This window comes from Balaenoptera physalus (genome assembly GCF_965194825.1).
Source record: "Balaenoptera physalus genome assembly, chromosome: 12".
Taxonomy (NCBI): Eukaryota; Metazoa; Chordata; class Mammalia; order Artiodactyla; family Balaenopteridae; genus Balaenoptera; species Balaenoptera physalus.
In genome coordinates this window covers 79,845,928-79,846,737 of record NC_138897.1, presented here as the reverse complement: position 1 = coordinate 79,846,737, position 810 = coordinate 79,845,928, and positions in this window count along the sequence as shown.

Genomic DNA, 810 nt, shown 5'->3' with positions numbered 1-810 from the left:
CTCCAGGAGCGATCTTCTTCCAAGATCCCACAAGGGAGCGGAGCAGCACAGGGCATTGTGGGGATTGTAGTTCTCAGACTCAGGCCGCCATTGGTCCTAAACTGTTAATGGGGGTTTCCTTAAACGTGAGAGCTGGAAGGGCCTAAGAAATCAACTTATCTATCCTTGAGGAGGAAAGTGAGACCTATAGAGAGGAAAGAATTGCCTAAGGTCACACAAGGGGTTAATGAGCCAGGATTGGTTCCCAGGTTTTGGTAAATCCGTCTGGGCATCAGAAGCACCTTAGGGAACTTTTTAAAATGCAGATTGTTGAGTCTCACTAAAAACTAGGCGAATCAGAATCTCCAAGAATGGGACTCAGGAATCTGTATTTCCTCCAACATCCTAGGGCCTTGCTGCTACTCAGTGTATAATCCGTGAACCAGCAGCACCGGCAAACTCCAGAGCTTGTTAGAAAATGCAGAATCTTGGCTTCAGCCCAGACCTCCTGAATCAGAACCTGCATTTAAACAGGATCTCCAAGTGATTTGTGTGCACACTAAAGTTTGAGAGGCACTATCCTAGGTGATTCTGTTGCACAATATGGTTTGGGAAACATTCTGCAGTTTTCTAGCTCAGGACTTCACTCAACCTGCACATCGGAAACATTTGGGAAACTTTAAAATACTGACTCCTAAGATCCCCCCAAGACCGACACATTAGACTCTCCACAGTTAAGATACTCCAATATAAAATATGAACAAAATCACTTTTGTCTTTGGAATGCTTTTCTTTGTGTTTTATCTTTGAAGCTGAGTGTGTCAAAATTAA